The sequence below is a fragment of the Podarcis cretensis genome (genome assembly GCF_951804945.1).
Source record: "Podarcis cretensis genome assembly, chromosome: 2".
Taxonomy (NCBI): Eukaryota; Metazoa; Chordata; class Lepidosauria; order Squamata; family Lacertidae; genus Podarcis; species Podarcis cretensis.
Genome location: NC_137171.1, coordinates 85,092,269 through 85,104,333, shown reverse-complemented (window position 1 = coordinate 85,104,333; position 12,065 = coordinate 85,092,269).

The following is a 12,065-nucleotide window of genomic DNA, read 5'->3' as shown; positions in this document are numbered from 1 at the left end:
AAACAGTTTTTTGTACACACACAGGTAGGGTGAAGTGGGTACCCATCTGTTTAATGCAGGCATGTAAAAGGTAAAGAAGCTTAAGGTAAAGGACCCCTGGATGGTTAAGTCCAGTCAAAGGTGACTATGGAGTGAGGCACTCATCTTGCTTCAGGCTGAGAGAGCCTGCATTTGTCCACAGACAGCTTTCCGGGTCATGTGGCCAGCATGACTAAACCACTTTTGGCGCAATGGGACACATGATGAGTGCCAGAGTGCACAGAAACACCATTTGCCTTCCTGCCACAGTGGTACCTATTTATCTACTTGCACTGGTGTGGTTTTGAACTGCTAGGTGGGCAGAAGCTGGGACAGAGCAACAGGAGCGCACCCCCTCACGTGGATTTGAACCACTGACCTTCCTACCAGCAAGCCCAAGAGCCTCAATGGTTCAGATCACAGCGTCACCCGCAGGCATATGGGCATTATGCACCAGGTTAGTGATTGAAATGAATCAGCTGCGTGGTTATTTTCTCCAGATTAGAGCAGAGAACAATGGTTAGCTGGTATATGCTGTTTACTTTTATTTAAAAAGAAAAAAGGCACCAGCTATTTTTTCTATCCCAACAAAAGTAGTTCCAGACTACTTTTTAAAATATCATTAGTCTATAAGAAATGAGACATTCAGGCTAACTGATCTGCCTCCAGATCCCATGCGTGTTTGTTCAGAAGTAAATCCCACCAAGACCAATGAGGTTTGTGCCCATGTGTGAGTGCTTAGGACCAAAGACTTAATTAGATCTCCATTCATTAAGAGCATTCAATGAAGCTTGGTGTGCTCCTGGCCACAGTGAAGCAAGTTGTTTCTACAGGATTAGAATATGTTGCAGGGGCCAGGGGAATGAAAGACCTAGAGACAAATTATACGACACTGGAAGATTATAAGGATGCCAAAATTAGCATAGCTGCTGAAGATGACGGTGGCAAGATGTTTGGGGGAAGGGTCATGTAGAATGAGGGTCAGAGGGGCAGGATGAGGAAGGTAACCTCACTGGAGGGCAGCAAAGAATAAAGCTACAGGGAGTGTGTTGGGAACAAAGGACTTCTAGTCAATGAATTATAGGATATGGGGTAGCCCCAAACTTATTTGACAGCACAGCAGCAATTAAACACCAGTTTCTTATTCAACAGCTCAGGGAGTTTTCTTTTAAATAAGGAAACAAAATTGGACTATGACTCCCAGCACCCTGATCATCAGCCATGGTAGTTGGGGCTTGTGGGAACTGAAGCTCAGCCACCTCTGGCGGGCAAAAGTTTCTCCAGCCCTGATCAAAATGATGCTTCGCCTGCTATACTTAGGATACCTGCCTTCCTGTTTGCCATGTGCCATTTTCTTTCATTTGATCATTTTCCCTTGCCATCCTGCTTCTTTGCCCCTTTCCCTTTTCTCCCTCCCCTCCTATCCTTGCTTTCTGGTCAACCAAAAGATATGAAATCCATTCCTTGGGGCACCAGTCGTTTCGCTTTGACTCTTCCCTTCCCTTCCCTTCCCAGCAGTTGGGATGACCTGCTGATCTAGTCTAAGTCTCCCAAGCTGGACCCCCCCCCCATCACATCTCCCTCAACATGCATTTTTAATGCATCAATGGTGGGGAATTAACACCTTCTCAGGAAATTCGGTTTTTAATTAAAACGGGGAACCAGGAAATTGATGGTGGACTGACATGCTCTTACTGCTGATTGAAGACACAAAGCATAGCTTTGGCTTCCTCTTGTTTTGTCCACCCACCCCCACGATGTCATGCTGCTCATAAAATTCCCCAATCAAGGGAGATGAGGTACAACACTTCTGACAGGGTGCAGATCGGCTGTCTGCCAAATGTCATTATACACAATAGTGCTGGAGGAGATGAAATAGATGGCTAACTTTCTTTTAACTCTGCCTCCCTAATAAAATTGCTGAGGAAAAGAAATATTGCTTCATTGAAGAGGTGCAGGCTTGCAGTCCATCATCCCAGACCTTTGGCTGTGATGGCTAGGTCTGAAGGGAGTTGGTGTCCAACAGGAGACCCCAAAAACAGTAGCAGCAGTGTTGGTGAAGTCCAGAACATGACACCATCATGCATATGTGTGTGCTGTCCTTTATATGATCGGACACAAACCTGCCATATGTTCACCACAATTGGCTCAGGCAGCATGCTTTGTTGCACCTTCGTGTAAGAGCAAGAAGTCCCATGGACAAGGTCCTATCGTGGTCACCTCTGCCTGTAATACTGTGCTATTGGCTTGGTAGGCTAGACCAGGGGTAGTCAGTGTGGGGCACTTCAGATGGCGTTGGACTCCAACTTCCAACAGCATAGCCAACAACCACGGTGGATGAGAACTGTAGACCAGCAACATTTAGAAGGTACCATGTTGGCTACCCATGAGCTAGAGGAGAGAAAAAAATGCTCCAAGGCACAAGGAAGCTGCATATGTACTGCTGTGGTATGCAGGAGATAAGCCCGGGACCAAGCATGAAACATGTGAAGGCATTTCACCCCTCCCACTCTCCTAAGTGTAAATAGCAGTCGTGGGAGAGCTGTCATCAGGACCAAAACCAGGCAGCATGGGGAGTGGGTTAACCCTCTGTGCTGCAGTCTCAGTTAAATTGTCCTCAACTCAGGAGGTTCCATTGATTCTAAGGAGTGCCTCCTTTCCAGGATGAATAGCAGCTTCAAAGAGAGGTGGTTTCTCCCCTCCCCCTGCAAACCCCACCAAAATAAACTACTGCTAGAATACCATAAGTGCCTGGTGTGCTCTGGTCCATGGGGTCACGAAGAGTTGGACACGACTAAACGACTAAACAACAACAACAGAATACCATAGTGCTGGGATAGGTGGTATTTCTGGTTTAGTAGGTACTTTCAAGAAAGATCCTTGGATGCTGAAGACCAGTGCTTGTGGTCCTCCTTATGTTGTTGGACTGTAACTCCTGTCTCTTCCCCCCACCCCAGCCATATTTCGTGGGACTGAAGGAAGCTGAAGTTCCTCAGTCCTGCTGAAAACTGTGGTAGGGAGGCTTGTTGTACCTGAGCCCATCTTACACACGACACAAATGCAAACACATGGAATCACAGAGATGTGGTTATTCAAGAATGTGGGCCTCGAGATGTGGCATTCTTCATGGATATTGCCTTGTGCCTTAATTACCAAGGGGGATGAGTTCACCAAATCCAAATCTGGGTAGAGCTGAAGGCTTATTATAAAACACCAGAATGATTACAGTGAGTAAAATGCGTAAAATCCATAACATTCAAATGGCTAGAGAGGATAAAATTGTCAAAATTTTATGGACTAACAGGTTAAAATTGCTCATCTCTATGGATGCAAAAATAGATGGAAGCAGGGAATATTATTGTTGCCATATAAGGAGACGGTACTGGGGATGTAACAGGTGGCCTGGAGGCCTAAATGCAACAGGAAAAACTAGTATGCAAATGGTATGGGCAATACGCCTATGATGGGAAACCAAAAGTAGACACACATTCACTGGTTACCCTGAATCCCATGCGGTACAGTATGCAATCAAGCAGCCTGGCATCTCCTTGAACCTCCCCCCACCCACTACCATGGTTAAGAACAGAAAAATGACTAAAAGGAAAGCACATGGCTTTGTTTTCCCTTTAGGTTCCTGACTAGACCTGAAGAAATGGACCAGCACAGAGAAGAGACAAGGGGACAGGGTAGAAGAGGGAGGAAGGAGATGCTTGCTGGAGTTGAAGTATTCCTGGGTCCTGGAGTATTCCATGGAATCCTGGCAGACTGAACCTCATGGCCCATTGGGGACAAGAACTTAAGGAATGGGTTCCCTAAACAAAAGGCCAGCAAGGTTGACAGAAGAAGGGTGGAATTTGCAAAATAAAATGTATGTATACTAAGTAGCCGGAAGTAGGCTACTTTAAGTTTCTGGCCACAGAACAGTATGCAGCAGCCTTAAGTAGCAGAAGAAAATTGAATAGGGAGACCCTGAGCACCAACTGCAAAAGCAACCAGTGCAAAGAGAGTTGTGTACAAAAGCAAAGAGGAAATGGAGAATCCTAAACTTAAGAAATGCAAAACAAAATAAAAAAATTCCTTCCAGTAGCACCTTAAAGACCAACTAAGTTAGTTCTTGGTATGAGCTTTCGTGTGCATGCACACTTCTTCAGATACACAATTAAGAAATGCAAATAGCTAGGGTTGCCATATTTCAAAAAGTAAAAACCAGGACTTGCTTGCTCATTGAGGAGGTACTTTTGTTTGCCCAAATAGAGGTCCATGTCTGGGTTGGTGATGTGCACAGGAATTGGGTGCAGATTAAGGCATTTGCATACATCTGAAGCACCTTCTCTTCCCAGACAATGAAGGCAAGTTTATCTCCTATTAGGGAGGACACCTAGTGGGAGCCAAGATGTGCTTCCTCTGTCATGCTTACAAAAGCCACACAGTTTGCACAGTGAAGCTCTATGTCGTGGAGTTCAGGGGCGCGCTCAGGGTGCCAGGGGGCCTGAGAACCTTGGTAACAGGCTGGATTCCAATGACCTTTTGTAACTAAACAGAGCTTGATTGTAGCCCGGAATTACATCTATGTTCTTTGCTAAGTACCGCAAACCCACAAATTCTCCCATGAACATATGGCAGTTTGAAATACTTCCTTCCAAATGGTAACATGGCCAGGGCAGGAATTAGATTTCAACTAGGGAAATCAAGAGTATGTGTTTAGGAGGAAGAGTAAACCTCCATTTCTTGTAGGAATGGAGGGGACTTGAGTTTCATGTACATTAATGGATGACCCAGGTCACAGTGACAAACACATTAGCTTTCACCTACTTTCTCCCCTTGCTTGAGAGTCGATCTCAGTTAATCACTAGATCCGATGACTCCAATGCGAGGAGGCTAATTATGCATTGCACTGAGCTCAGGGTTTGGTTACATCAGATATTTCCCGGAATGGGCAGTCAGACAAATTACAGTCTGAACATACCGCCTTTTTCAGACCCTGGCTCCTCGTATAGGATTTTCTCTGCTCTTTTAGAGCTTGCACGAACAGCTCATTTGCTGTGTGTTAGTAATACAAAATATGACAAAAAGGCATTGAGTGGAAATCAATGGTACGAAAAAAGCTGCATTTCCTGGGCTGCCACTCAGGAAGCTGAGATTTTGAGACATCTTTTTGATGTATGAAAAATCTAATGCTCCAGTGCCTCGTGGTTTGTTCTAGGTTTTGAGAGCAATATTTTTTTTAGGAATCTATTCTTGTTTTTTTAAAATAGTTTTGTGCCTGAGGCTTCAGACTGATGCACATTGACAGCCCTCCATACAACTTGCTGAGTCAACATGCAGAGGACTGAGTTGTAACTCTTTGCCTCTGTCCTTCATAAAGCCTTTTGATTACTGCAGGACTATTTCCAAAAGGTCTTCTGCCATGTCTTGCATGATGGTCCTTTGACTCTTGGTCACATATATGGCAGTCCAGACATTTGGGAGAAGACCAATCAAGCCAGGTTGGTCAGAGGAGTGTCTGTGTAGAAATCACTGGCCTTTGCATGGCTGGAATGTAGGTCACTGTACAAAAAGTAAGGGTTACCTCTGTTGCTCTGCCCATGTTTGCCTATGGTCCTATCCATCACAATCATGTGCCCCAGAAGGCAGCTCCACATGGCCCATGATCTGAGAAAGGTTTCCCTACTCTTGCTGTAGGGAGTGACCATAGATCTGTGACAGAGTACATAGTAATTTTAAAACATTTAAAAAAAAGGTATTGTTATGGGTTTGCAGGGGGCAAGGATCCCCTAAAATTCCTGGGTTCCAAGTTCTCCCCATAATTTCTGAAATTAGTAAATGTGGAGTGTGTTCAATGGATTTAGCAAGGCCTAAAAAATAAGTCAAGGCAGCTTCCTCAAGATTGATTGATTGATTGATTGATTGGATTACTATACCACCCTTCATCATAAGATCTCAGGGCGGTTCCCAGAATAAAATACAGGATAGAAACAAGTAAGTAAGTAAAACAAAACAGCAACACAATAACACCTCCCCTTCCCACAGACACATTTAAAAGTAGAATATTAATCAGCCAAATGTCTGGTTGAAGAGGAATGTTTTTGCGTGGCTCCTAAAATATATATAAGGAAGGGGCCAGGTGAACCTCCCTGGGGAGAGCATTCCACAAATGGGGGGGGGCACTGCAGAAAAGGTCCGTTTTCATGTTGCCACCCCCCAGACCTCACATGGAGGAAGCACACAAAAACGTGGCTGAGAGATGTGCTATCAAAGAACAAAACAGGTGATGAGAGAGTCATTACCTTGACAAAAGGTGGAGCATTCAACATCAGACAAGAGGAGGAGTGGAGTCCCTCCCCCAGCTGTGTGTTAGTTAGCAAAAATACAATAGCAGACCTGGGAGGCAGCCAGGGTTACAAGGGGGTGTGATGTCACTGCAGGGGGGAAAAGTATCCTTTTGAGGCTTGGGTTGCATTTTAGCAAGTGTTTGAGGGAAGAAAGATGGGCCCCTGTGTGATGCAGAATGCTGGATGGACATGCTGTGTAAAGGAGATGCAAATATGGTGCTTTGGCTGCCTTCAATGCTGTGCAGTTGTGGGAAACAAGCTCCTCTTGAAATGTGATGCTTGGTCCCCTCTCTCTACCCTGACTCGGGTGTAAATACATGTGAATAAACCATATTTCATAAAGACACTACGGTCTGCACTGTGCCTCTTCCCCTCCCCGCAAAGGAAACACAAACTCCGGTTAAGTGCCAAGACCCCTGGAATCCCACATTGCCCAGCAGAGATTGGGGTGGCCAGTAAGAGTATAAAGTCCTTCTAGTTAAAGGTGGGCAACTGAGCACGTGTAACAATAACTCTCAGGATTGCAGGCACAACGTTTTGAAGTTTGCATGTCTCATCTGCTTAATTAGGAGAGAAGGAGATGCAAAGAAGAAGAAAGAAAGAAAGACAGCTGAAAATCAACAGGTTTAGGTTATATGGCTGGTTTACATATTGAAGCCTGACAGGCAATCCTAACTAGGAGTTCAAATGAATTGCTCAGAAATAGGTGTGGCTTGTTTCATTACACATTCGGTGAACAAAGGATAGCTTGCACTGGGGGCTTAAAAACCACTGAGCTGATGGAGATATGCACACCGCACAGAGGACTCCTTTTGCAGACAAGATGGTTACAGCATTGTTATATAGAACTGGTATATAATAACAAGTATACAGTGCTTTTTTCCCTAGAAAAATAGAAGTCAGTACTCACCATGAAGTTGTTACGTAAGTGCTACACTTTTTAACATCAAAAAAGGAGGTTGCCAGTATTGTGTACTCTTGGGTACCCCCTAGGGAAAAAAGCACTGCAAGTATATGTATATTTGTAAAATGGGATGCTGAACAGTGATTTCCCTTTAACTGAACAATCTCTCCAATTTGAACAGCACCAGTCAAAACATTGGGTTGGAGCCAGACTTGTCTGTGTTTAGATTGGACCAGTTAAAATCAATGAGAGTTAAAATTAGCCATAGATTTCATGAGGTTTTCATTAAGTCTGGCTATGTCTGCATTCAGCCCATTCTAAACTTTCATCTGAAGGAATTGAGATTCTAAAGTTGTTAGGATAGGCAAAGTACAAATAATTTATTCCCCCCACCCCAATCACCTAGCTTTGTTTATAACTCAGACACTCTTTAATATTTCAAAGCATTTCTCTCCCTGCAATGGCTAAAGCGGTCAATGAAATCGGAAATGCCCTGTGCATCATAGGGTTAACCATCCCTTGCCAGTTCCAATGATGGCTTCCAGTGGTACAGCCCTGGCCACCCCTGGCTATGGCATGTGGATGGCATGAGCCAGTGCTCAGCTGGCTAATAGGAGGCTGCTCCAGTGATTTAATAGAAGCCGGTCTGGGAAGAGAATTCCAATCAGAGGCTCATTGTCCCCATTATTATAGTGGAAGGAAACCACCCAATTCACGCCCACCAATACCCAGCACGAGGGGCCGTCAGCTGCTCATTGTCTACCTTGTAGACTCTGCAAGGCTCAGATTCTGGAGCTTGATGCTTGCTCTCATTGTGTGCACTCAGTGATGCAAATGTTTGGGATTTTTTAAAAAATCTCTTGCATTTTAATTCTGTTAATGTTCTACTTTATGGTCAGGTGGCTAAGAGAAAACAAACCAGCCTCCCAGCTTCAGGAAATCTGACAGTTTTTAGCAGTACCTATTGGGCAAAGGCTCTGAGTGTGGCAGCAAGGGGGGGGGGATCTAATTATTTGCTCAAATGAGATAATATTTAATAGGTCCCCAGCCTCTTTTAATCTAAGTTGTGTAGCCATTACTTTGCGTTTAGAGTTCCATGTTTGAATAATGGGGTGATCTTGCCAACTTGCAAAAATCCAATTATACAACTCAGATAGCGATCTGGCCGCTACAGCCCAGCCAATTAATGCCGTGGAAACTTTAGCACCTGTGCAAGCAGCGGGTCATTCTGGGGAGCAGAGGGCGGACGGAACTTCTTGAGTGAAGTGGGCTGCTTTCATTCCTTCAGACAAGAGGAGCGAAAGCAAACCGGCGGCAATGGCTGCTCTCTGAGAACGTGATTGGAATAAGCTCTGGTGCCGTCTGAATGAGCCCTGATAATGACAGAATCGAAAAAGGCAATGTTAAAAAGTCACCCTACCTCAGCCACAGTTATATCATCATTGTCCAATGAAATGCAGATACTAAACAGACTTTATTTTCCTCACAGTGCAATGTCCCTCATTAACTGCCAGTTGCTTGCAAAAGGGGACAAATTGGATGGTGGGAAGGAAACCAGCTTCACTGGAAACACAAATGGAAGGGGCAGAGAAGTGAGAGAGGAATGAGAAAGTTGGGGAAATTGGCTGGGGGAAGATCTTCCATAGGGAAATAGGGCAGCAAAGGACCTGTGCCCTGGACAGCTGATAAGAACTGAAGGTGGGGCCGATTTTCATATTTTTTATATGGAAGTGGTGACAACTGCCTGAAGGTCTTCAGCTCCTGTCACTTTCTCTTCAGTAAGTATCCGCCTCCCAACAGTTGCCTAAGTCCCCTCCTCTTCAGGGTTTTCCCCAAGCAATCTGAGACTACGCCAGCATGCCTGCCTTTGCTCCTCCTGTTCCATGCCTCTCCTGGTCCGGGGAAACCAGGGGGGAGAGGAACTCGTAGCAGCAGGAGGGGGAGACACCCTTGTTTCTTCACCAGCCTGACTCATCTCTGTCTCTTGGTCTCTCCCAAGAGACTTCTCTTTGTCACGGACTTTCCTTCCTCACTAAGCCCTGTTGCCTCTTCAGCTTCTGCCACCTCCTCTTCCCAGTCTTCTCCTCTTCTCCCTCGGACCACTCATTGTTGTCCCATGTCGACAGTACCCCTGGGTCACCTACCAGTATCAATGACAAAAAAGAAGTTAAAGATTCCTTAAGCAGACATTTGTTTTAAAAGCACCGTCAGCTTCTCAGATAGGATGCTTTTTATCATCAGATCCTAAAACAGTTAAGACAGAGTTCTCAAGGGGAAAAGGATGCTCCTCTGCATTCAGTTTCCAAATAATCTTTTGCTGCTATTTTCTAGCTCAATGTGATTTATTAGCAGCCTTCTTTAATACATTGTTTCAGCAGGAAGATAACCGCACAGACCACAGACTACAATGAAATGCTTATTACGCAGGAAGCATTCTTCACAGAGCCACATGAATTAATTACGGTGATATTATAAAGCCAGTGGTAGGATGTGGACACGTCCAAACTGCTGCTCAGGTTGCACTATTAAATTTGGGTTGGAGATGGTGTACAATAAACCCACTCCCCCCCCCCCAAAGACTTGACTTCTTCTCTTCTTCTTGCGACAAGGAAAGCGACGGGAAAACGCACTGGGAAACATGAGATAGCATTTGCTTTATGTAACATTGTCTAAATAGCCAGTGTAATCTAACCGCTCAGCAAACAAATTGGGATGTAAACAGGTCACCTCTTTTTTTTAAAAAAATGAATATTTATTAGGATTTTCAATAACAAAACAAAAACAAAAATAGACAAAAAAAGACAAAAAGACAAAAATACAAAACTTAAAAACAATTAAAAACACATAGAATTTCAATTGCTTATTTTCCTTTAACTTGTTTCTCAGACCTCCTCACACCTCCCCTTCTTGTGTTCCAATTTAAATTATTAGCTCAGCAAATCCTTATTACTTATTTCTCAACTTTACTTAATAATTTATTTTAACATGTTATTATTTTACTTTTTCTCTTTCTTCCATTTCCTTAATTTATTTTTGCAAACCTTATCTTCATTTAATTTAGACCATTTTAGAGATCAGTTTTAACTTATCCGAACTTAAACATCAATGCTTATACATCAGTACTCATTCTTAAACATTTTTCCTAATGTCGACCAAACTTCCCTTCTACGACTTTCCCAATTTTCATACCAATAGCAAAACAATATAAAAACAGAACAAATTATAATTGTATACCCTTTGGATTCCCAGACTCCACCCACCCCTTTCCCGGTTTCAGTCCCCAGCAAGTGTTCATCAGTCTCAATATAGTATTAGCCTGGAGATCTCACATCCGAGGCTCTTAAATCTCTCTCAGTTCCTCTCTGCCGGTCTTTTTGATAGTCCTTAATGTTAAACCCCAAATCTCGGAGAGGCTCCGGCCCAACAGGATCCATGTCTCTTCCAGCCAGACCTCCATACTTAAAAATAAAGCCTATGGGGTATTCCAAATCTTGTTTCAAACTCCTTTCAAATCCAAATGTCCCCAAAGCTCCAACTTCCGCCTTAATCAAATTTATAATCCTTCGGTCTTCAAATCTCCACATAAGGAGATCTCTCAATTTTCCACTCTCCAATTCAGGCCAGACTTTCCACATCAAGTTTTTATTTTGCTTTGTTGCCATCATGTCAGGCCTCAAGTTACAGCTCTCCTTTAACATCTGCAAAATTACAGCTCCTCCTTCCTTTTCTTCAGGGTGTAAACAGGTCACCTCAAAGCCCCCTGTGTGTAAAGCCCATTTGTTGGAAAAGCTTCAGAAAAGAGCAACCACCATGGTCAAGGGAAGGCAGAGACTCCCCTATGGGCAAAGGCCATGTTTGTGACTTGATAGTTTGGAGAAAAGGCGAGTAAGAGGTCCGGAGGGTGGCAACATGATAACAGGCCTTTTCTGCAATGGCACCCTGTTTGTGGGATGCTCTCCCCAGGAAGGCTCACCTGGCGCCTTCACTATACATTGTCAGGAGCCAGGCAAAAACGTTTCTCTTCTCTTATCCACCTTTTTAATGTGTTTATGGGATGGCGCGTTATGAGTCTGCTTTGTTTTTGTTCTTGCTTTTTTTGCATCTGTATTTTGTATCTTTATGTGGAGAGCTGCCCTGAGATCTCTGGGTGAAGGGCGGCATGCAAATTTAATAAATAAAATAAAATAAAGTGAATAAAAGTACAGTATGCAGAGCATGGAGAAAGTGGGCAGGGAAACAGTTTTCTCCCTTTTGCATAGCAATTGAACTTGTAGTTGTCCAGTGAAGATTAATTTTGGAAGATAAAAGAATGGACTTCTTTACGCAGCTTGTATGTTTGCCATGGGCATCTGGTTGGCCCCTGTGAGAAGAGGATGTTGGAGGAGCAAGGAGCAAGGAGCATTGGCCTGATCCAGCAGATTTTTTTCTTATGTTCTTACTTAGTGAGTCTATTTGCAGGGGTCTTTCCTTTCTCCCATGGCCAGAGTCCATATCTGGGTACCACCTGCTGGGAACAAGTGTGGGAGATGCCCTCAGGCCCCTATGCATGTGGTTGCTCCCTGTCTGGAAGAGGATTCTAGACTAGATAGGCCAGCAAGGCTCCTCTCACATTATTTTATATGTTCCATCAATCACCTGCATCTGCCCTGTCAACTGGAGTGCAAGTTTCTCAAGGAAGCAGAGATAATGAAATCTCAAATGCTCTGTCAGGCTGCTCAGCCACCAGCACATCTATATTTTGCAATGCCTTTTTCAGTTTTTAGATGGGTCAGAATTCCTGAAGGATCACAGCCTGCCCTATATACTTGGCC